We start from the raw sequence: 8,933 nt of genomic DNA on the forward strand, positions 1-8,933 counted from the left end.
TTATCTATGCTTTAGAGATAGATGTAAACATGGTAATCTTTACATTTTTCCTTTTAGTATCTGTTGTATTTGAAGTCTGCATGTCTTTGCAAGTAAACTTATCTTTTCTAAATGCTTTTGTCTCAGTCTTCCTTTCACACCAAGTGGAGGAGATAGACATAAACAGATCATTATAAGAGCTGTGGGACTAGAGGGAAACAGGGAAGGTAGGTAGTTCTTGGGTGAGTTAATTAGCTGGAACCTAGGACTAATTCATGATTACAATTATTGAGTGGTAGTTATGTGCAAAGCACCATAAGGCAACCCAGGCTACAAGTTAAAATCACTCTGAAGTTTTACAAATTCTGATGCCTGGGCCACATGCCAAACTAATTAAGTCAGAACCTCTTGGGGGTGAGAACCAGGTAGCATGGGTTTCTTAAAAAAAAAAAAAAAAAATCTACAGGTAATTCCAACATGCAACCAAGATGGAGGACCACTGCTACAGAGGATGCCAAGATAAATAAGATGTTCTTCTTTGATGAATTTTATACTTTACAAGAGTGAATTTTATGGTTTGTCAATAGTTCAATAAAGCAGTTATATAGAAAACAGGATAATCTTGGCTTACCCGGAATTTAAAAGCTGGAGTAAATTATGAACACAAATCATTGCAATGAAGACAGACTGAGTGTTACATTAGCTACACAGGCAGTGAGTGATGTAAGAGCTCAGAGGAGGGAGGAAAGAATGGAGGACAAGAGATCTCTTCAAGAAATTTAGAGATACAAACAAAACATTTCGTGCAGAAACAGTATGGGCCTAACAGAAACAGAAGATATTAAGAAGAGGTGGCAAGGATACCCAGAAGAACAATATAAAAAAGATCTTCATGAACCAGATAACCACTATCACTCACCTAGAGCCAGACATCCTGGAGTGCGAAGCCAAGTGGGCCTTAGGAAGCATCACTACGAACAAAGCTAGTGGACATGATGGAATTCCAGCTGAGCTATTTCAAACCTTAAAAGACGATGCTGTTAAAGGGCTACACTCAATATGCCAGCAAATTTGGAAAACTCAGCAGTGGCCACAGGACTGAAAAAGATCAGTTTTCCTTCTAATCCCAAAGAAGGGCAATGCCAAAGGATGTTCAAACTGCTACACAATTGCACTCATCTCACACACTAGCAAAGTAATACTCAAAGTCCTCCAAGCCATGCTTCAACAGTATATGAACCATGAACTTCCAGATGTTCAAGCTGGATTTAGAAAGGGCAGAGGAACCAGAGATCAAATTGCCAACATCCGTTGGATCATTGAAAAAGCAAGAGTTCCAAAAAAAATCTATTTCTGCTTTATTGACTACATTACCAAAGCCTTTGTCTGTGTGAATCACAACAAACTGTGGAAAATTCTTCAAGAGATGGGAATGCCAGACAACCTGACCTCCTCCTGAGAAACCTGTATGCAGGTCAAGAAGCAACTATTAGAACTGGACATGGAAAAACAGATTGGTTCAAAACTGGGAAAGGAGTACATCAGAACTGCATATTGTTACCCTGCTTATTTAACTTGTATGCAGAATGCATCTTGGGAAATGCCAGGCTGTATGAAGCAAATCAAGATTGCCAGGAGAAATATCAATAATCCCAGATTCGCAGATGACACCACCCTAATGGCAGAAAGTGAAGAGCAACTAAAGAGCCTCTTGATGAAGGTGAAAGAGGAGAGTGAAAAAGCTGGCTTAAAACTCACCATTCAAAAACTAAGATCATGGCATCCGGTCCCATCACTTCATGGCAAATAGATGGGGAAAAAAAGGAAACAGTGACAGAGTTTATTTTATTGGGCTCCAAAATCACTGCAGATAGTGACTGCAGCCATGAAATTGAAAGATTCTTGCTCCTTGGAAGAAAAGAGATGACAAACCTAGACAGTGTTTAAAAAGCAGAGACATCACTTTGCCAACAAAAGTCATTATCGTCAAAGCTATGGTTTTCCCTGTAGTCTTGTACAGATGTGAGAGTTGGACCCTGAAGAAGGCTGAATGTTGAAGAATTGAAACTGTGATTTGAAACTGTGGTGCTGGAGAAGACTCTTGAGAGTCCTTTGCATAGCAAAAAGATCAAACCAGTCAATTTTAAAGGAAATGAACCCTGAATATTCATTGGAAGGATTGATGCTGAAGCTCCAATACTTTGGCCACCTGATGTGAAGAACCGACTCATTGGAAAATACCTTGATGCTGGGAAAGACTGAAGGCAGGAGGAGAAGGGGACAACAGAGGATGAAATGGTTGGATGGCATCATTGACTCAATGGACAAGAATTTGAGCAAAGTCTGGGAGACAGTGAAGACAGGGAAGCCTGGCATGCAGTCCATGGGGTCTCAAAGAGTCAGACACGACTGAGTGACTGAACGACAACAACTGAGGTGAGTGGAGGAGGTGGTGTTGACCAGATAAACCTTTTTATTTATTTATTTATTTTTTTTCTGAGTTTGAAAATTGTAATTTATTGATGAAAGTGAAGTCGCTCAGTTCTGACTCTTTGAGATACCCCATGGACACCAGGCTCCTCCGTCCATGGGATTTTCTAGGCAAGGGTACTGGAGTGGGTTGCCGTTTCCTTCTCCCAGATAAACCTTTTTAGACTGTCAGCTTCAGGAGGGGAAGGACTGGTTCTGCAGGGACCTGGTCAGATTTTGGTCACCATGAATCCCCAGTTGTTGGATGGAAGACTGGGCGAGTTGGAGAGATGAGGAGGAAAGACTTTCCAGGTAGAGAGAGAATGGTGGTTTTAACAGATTTCATTTTAGTAATTGATAGATTATGAAGACCTGTCAAACCCAGTTATTAAGTTTGGCCTAATAGACATAAAGCCTTGAACTCAATTATGGAATAATTTCTTTCCAAGCACTCATGGAGCATTTACAAAAATTCATCATGCTTTGAACCATGAAGCAAATAGTAACACATTTCAAAGGACTGCGATTTTAGCATGTTCTGGAGCCTAATGCAATTAAAATAGAAATAATAACTAAGAAATCCTAATAAGTTTTAAGTGACTCAAATGAACGGACTTTCATGAGGATGGCACCTATACAGGAAAGAACCAGACATAGAGTGCAGAAATTTCCTCTTGTTTTCCTTTTTAGTATTTTTCTGATGTGGATAATAATGTAAGACCCTAATAATTCATTTTAATCTCTGTACACCTGAGTGTCTTTGGTAAGGCGCTCATCAAGACTGGGCCTTGACACTGACTCGGCAGCCCAGTCTAACTCCTTGCTACTTCAAGTTTGGTTCAGTGGTATCCACATCACCAGGGAGCTTGTTAGAAATATAGAGCCCACTCCAGACCTACCAAGTCAGATCTGAACTATAACAGTATACTCAGGTGGATTCACAGAGTTTCAAACTAATAAGAGTCTGAAAAAGCTCTGATGAGGGGGAAGGGGACAGCAAATTGGGGAGTAGATTACCTCCATTTTCTCCTCAGCTCTTTTCAATTTGGCTTCCACTCTACCACTTGACTAAAGTCACTCTTTTTCCTTTTATTTTTGCCACACTGTGCTCCTTGCCGGATCTTACTTCCCCCAACTGGGGATCGAACCTGGGCCCTGGCCGTGAAAGCACCGAGTCCCAACCATGGTACTGCCAGGGAATTTGCACCTGAAATCACTCTCCTCCAGGCTACCAGCCACCTTTTTATTGGTAAATCCAAAGCCCTTACGTCCTTTGAGCTGACAGCGGCCTTCTTCACTGTGGACCGCCCCTGTTTCTCAAAGGCCAAGAACTCTCCGGCTTCCCCTTACCTCCTTAGCTGCTCCTTCTCTGTATCCTTCGGTTCTTCCTGCCCTGTCAGTGTTTGAGTTCCAGTGGCTCTGTGGTGGCCCCCACCTCTTCGCCTCCTACTCTCTGCCTGACAGGATCCTCTGTCTCCTGAGGCTTTCATGGTTGTCTTTCTTCTCTCTGACGGCAGCCTCAAGACTTGAACTCTAGATTATTATATTCTGTTTGTTTCCCAACAGGTCTACTTGGAATCATCCACAGGCAACTCAGAACCTGAGGCTTATGAATGAGAAAAGGTAGGTTTGGCTCAGCATTTGGAGTAGAATTCATTTATATAAAGTTGCATGTATCTGAGTATGTATGTATAGAGAAATGTGTAGAAGAATATTCAGCAAAAATGTTAGTTGCATTTGCCTCTGGGAGGTGAGGTTTCTGGAGATTTTTCTTTTTCTTCTCTTTTTAAGTGAGCAGCATCATTCTCACCCAAACAGTAGGGCTATTAAAAGACAACCACTATCTCAGTAAGTCAGTTATCTTTACTAAGCAGCAAGCTTCTCAAGCCATAATCTCGAGGAAGAGGCCTCCTCCTTTTCCATGCCACTTACGCTTGCTTTCTCTTTATTTGCAGGGGAGAGGGAGGGTGTAACCACAAAGATACCAGCAGGAACCAGCTGGCATACTCAAATTAGGATCATCTGAGGGGTTATTAATAACGAAGTTGTTTACAAATATGTGGGCAGGGTGTAAAGAAACTACAAGGAATCGGACAGCACCGTGAGCAGTCTGTGCCCACCGCTTGGCCTGCAGGGGAGAGGGAAGGAGTGGTTATTGGAGCTGGGACAAGGGCTGTGTGGGGAGGGCTCTCTGACAGGAGCTCAGAGCTGGGGCTCAGGCCAGTCTGATGTGGAGGGCCAAAAGGAAGTTGACACAGCAGAGGAAAGGACCCTTTCCTCCTTTTCTCACTTTTTCAGAGAGGGCTGAAGAATTGCAATCTTTCTTCTGTTTTCTGCCCTCCAGCCAGTTTGATCTAGGAATGGTATATCTTCACTGTCTTCATTAAACCTTTCTATCCCTCTCTGGTGGCTCAGACAGTAAAGAGTCAGCCTGCAATGTGAGATACCCAGGTTCGATCCCTGGGTCGGGAAGATCCACTGGAGAAGGAAAGGACAACCCACTCCAGTGTTCTTGCCTGGAAAATCCCATGGACAGAGGAGCCTGGCAGGCTATAGTTCATGGATCACAAAGAGTTGGACACGACTGAGAGACTGAGCTAGCGATCCCTCTCAATGCCCTTAGGATAAAGCTTACACTCTATAGTTTGGCACATAATGCTCTTCATGATCTGGCCTGTTTTTTGTTTTTTGTTTTTTTGCCAGTTTTATCTCTTAGCTCCTAATCTCCTACCCTCTATACTCCAACTGTGCAGAACTTTTTGCCTTTCCCCCAAATGACCATGTTTTCTTTTGCCTCCAGGAATTTCCACATTCTAGTATCTCCCCCAAACCATTCCCACTTATTCTCTTTTTCTTCTCATCCTTTGGGACTTTGCCATCACCTCCTCAAGGAAGTCCTCCTGGATTCTCCAGAGCTGGATTAGTGGGAATGGAGTGAGCCACAGGCAATCAGTTTCTTCTCTTGTTCTCCAAGCTAATGAGTCACTCCTCCTCTAGGGTGTAATAAAAGAGGAAGCACAAGCCACAGTATTCCTACTATATTTTTTTCTCTTTGCAGAATAGAGTAGACTGTTCAGTACCTTGAACTTTCAGCCTCCAGAACCATGAGCAATAGAGGTCTGTGGTTATAAACCATCCTGTCTGTGGTATTTTGTTAGAGCAGCATGAATCTACTAAGACAATCACCATCTGTTTTTATTTGATGTTTACTTACTTGTTTATGGACTATCAGCCCACTAGACCATAAACTCTGTGAGTTCAGGGACCATGCCTGTTTTGCTCTTAATCATATCCCTGGCACCTAGCATGGTAGCTGGCCTGTGGCAAGTACACAATAAATAATGTGAACCTGAACCTAAGAATTGTTTATTTCAAGGCCATCATACTTTATAGACTCCATCAGTCAGTCAGTTCAGTCGCTCAGTCATGTCTGACTCTTTGCGACCCTATGGACTGCAGCACACCAGGCTTCCCTGTCCATCACCAACTCCTGGAGCTTACTCAAACTCATGTCCATCAAGTCCATGATGCCGTCCAACCATCTCATCCTCTGCCATCCCCTTCTACTCCTGCCTTCAATCTTTCCCAGCATCAGGGTCTTTCCCAATGAGTCAGTTCTTCGCATCAGGTGGCCAAAGGATTGGAGTTTCAGCTTCAGCACCAGTCCTTCCAATGAATATTTAGTACTGATTTCCTTTAGGATTGACTGGTATGATCTTGCAGGCCAAGGGACTCTTAAGAGTCTTCTCCAACACCACAGAATCCATCAGTAAATGTTAATTCATTCTTAGAAGTATCTGGAGAAAGAATTATGAAAATGGTTTCATCTTTGCCAGAAAGCTAAGTAGAGCTTCCCTACCTGACCTGAGCCCCTGGGGCTGATAGAAAACAAAGAGGCTATTTGTTTGGGTTTTGCTCCACATATTGCGCTTGGCAGGGCAGTCCCCGCTAATAATGCCCTGCTCTGAATTCTTCTCAAAATGTGTTTCAACAATTCTGAGGACTTAGGGGTCAGGATGGAGAGGAGGAGATTAAGTCAAGGGCCAGTCTGTGTTTAGCCTATGCCTTACTTGTAGTCCTTGAACTAATTTGACTCCTTTGTCAGAAAAGCAAAGGCATCTGTTCATAGCTTTCTTAAGAAAGGGCCCGCAGAGGATGTTTTGTTTGATAGGGTTAGTTTCCTTATAGACGTTGGTATTTGCTCGTGGAAGTTGTTACACTGATCACTTTTGCTACTGGTATGGTATATGAATACAATAGTTTATTAGGTAGGAGACATTTTAGTATAATGGAATAATATTTCTCATATGTTTGATCATATAATCAAAGCCCAATTTAAAAAGAGTAAACAAACAGAAATTACAGATCTTTCATGGAGATGTTTGAGGTTGAATGGGACAACAGCTTTTATTTTAAATAATAATTCAGTCAGAGTCTTCATTGTGAGGCTCTCCAAAAGCAAAATGTATTCCTCAAGGCAATTTGGAAATCACGACTAAGTATCAATATGACAGATTTTGCAACTTTGATCTGGCTTCTTGCTGACTGTGGCAAGAATATTTTGCCTACCAACTCTAACTTCCTTTTACATTAGAGGAACATGTATGCCCCAGGGCACGTGGTTTCTTCAAAGAGATGTCCTTTGTCTCCTGCCCGTGACAAAACTGGGGACTGTGGAAGGAATACGTCTCTCTGAAGCTTTGTGGAATTTAAATAGCCACCACCAAACATTTAATTAACAAATAAAGTGATTAATTCTTGGTGTTATTTAAATGGATGGCTCAAAACATTAGACATTTATGGAAAAAGAAAGATGCAAGAAAGAAATGACTGTAGGGGCTATTACCCCGGAGTCCCCCACAATCATAGTGGATGCAGCTAAGTAAAGGGGTGGTCCTGATTCTACTGGAGCTCCAAGGCTTCTACAAGCCTCTGTCCCAGAGCAAACAGGAGAGAACCTGCCCTAGGGGATGGAGCTATGCAGATAAAATGAGGTTACGCATGTGCCAATAGTCTCTTTTGTTTTTTAAGAATTGAGGTATAATTTATATAAAGTAAACTTCAGTTTTTAGTGACATTTCTGCCAGTTTGACAAATGCAGACTGTCATGCAACCTATTACCACAATCAAGTATAGAACTGTTCTGCTATCCCCCCAAATTCTTCTGTGCCTCTTTCTAGTCAACAACCCCCATGACCTCGAGCCTTTGAAAACCACAACTGATCTATTTTCTATATCTATAATTTTACCTGTTCTAGAATATCACAGAAACAGCATCATGCAGTATGTAGCCTTTTGTGTCTAGATTCTTTTGCTTTGCATTTGGGATTCATCCAAGTTATTGCATATGTTACCAGTCCGTTCTTGTTACTGTGAGGTGGTATTCCATTGATGGATATACTAGTTTGTTTACCCATTCACCAGCTGAAGGACATGTGGGTTGTTTCCAGTTTTTGACAATTCGGAATAGAGCTGCTATAAACATTTGCATACAGGTTTTTATGTGAACATAAGTTTTCATTTCACTTGGATAAGTACCTAAGAGTGGAATTGCTGGGTCGTATGGTAAGTGTATGTTTAATTTTATAAGAGACTGTCAGGCTGTTTTTCAAAGTGACTGTACTATTTTGCATCCCCAGCAGCAATATATGAGTTTGTATGACAATATTTTGAAAAATCAAAATTCTACACATCACTTTTAAAGGCAAGTATAAGGTAACTTTTCCAGTATTGGGAGGAATTTTCAGAGACAACTCTAATAAATCTGTTTGCCAAACTAGCAAACAGAGGCCAGAAATTAGCTGAGAAGGTTGACTGAGTATTTGGGGCAATTCTGCAAAGGAGAGTGTTTATTTAGAATCCCAGTTAATATGGACAGACATCTGTTGAGCACTTTCCCTGTCCTGGGCACTGGGCTTCCTGTTTTACATGCATCTTCACACTGACTGCGGTTACGATTCCACCTTACACGTGAGGACATGAGGCCCGGAGAAGGTAATGACATCCCAATTACAACCCAGCTCATAAGAGACCTTACAGGCAATAAAATCCAAGTGTGCTGAATTCCAGACACTGTACCCTTATAACTGCTCCCCTGTGCTAGCCTCTTAGCTGCTGAGAGTTACTACTAGTTATTAATGCTCCTCAGATTGTACCTTCTGCATTTCTGTGCACACAGACACCAGGCTGGAACATGGGCAGATACGAAACTTCCTTCCAGCTCACCCTGAGCTCTGCTGCTGTTCCTTCAGTCCAAACCCACAAGTCTACCCTGCCAGGCTGTGCTCCCAGCTCTCAGACTTACTGGCTTCCTCTGAATCCTGCTGTAAGCTGCACATTGTGTCTTTGGAGAAGATTTGGAGAATATTCTAGGAAGAAAGCCTCCTGCCATTGAATGTGGGGAAGTCCAATGGAATGACCTTTCTCTTCCAGTTTGAGAAGGTCAGGCTGGGTCTGCTGCCAAGCACGGGTCAGGTTCTTTCTCT

The sequence above is a fragment of the Cervus canadensis genome, chromosome 6 (genome assembly GCF_019320065.1).
Source record: "Cervus canadensis isolate Bull #8, Minnesota chromosome 6, ASM1932006v1, whole genome shotgun sequence".
NCBI lineage: Eukaryota > Metazoa > Chordata > Mammalia > Artiodactyla > Cervidae > Cervus > Cervus canadensis.